Below are 368 nucleotides of genomic sequence, written 5' to 3'. Positions count from 1 at the left end.
CACGGGGCCCCGCCCATAAACCGGATGGAGCCGCCCACAGACACACACGCCCCGCTCACTGCCCTGATGCACCCGCCCACAGCCCCACACACCGCGCCCACAGTCCTGATGGACCTGCCCACAGCCACACACGCCCCGCCCACAGCCCTGAAAGGCCCGCCCACAGCCCAAATGGACCCGCCCACAGCCACCCACGCCCGCCCATAGTACTTATGGCGCCCTGCCCACAGCCCTGATGGACCTGCCCACAGCCACAAACGCCCCACCCACGGCCACAAATGCCCCACCCACTTTCCTTATGGCTCCGCCCAAAGACACACACGCCCCGCCCCCACATCTCCTCCCACAGTCCTGCCTGACCCGCCCAC

The sequence above is a fragment of the Zonotrichia albicollis genome, chromosome 9, assembly GCF_047830755.1.
Source record: "Zonotrichia albicollis isolate bZonAlb1 chromosome 9, bZonAlb1.hap1, whole genome shotgun sequence".
NCBI classification, from domain to species: Eukaryota; Metazoa; Chordata; class Aves; order Passeriformes; family Passerellidae; genus Zonotrichia; species Zonotrichia albicollis.
The sequence above is the reverse complement of the archived record's forward strand: the minus strand, read 5'-3'. Positions refer to the sequence as shown.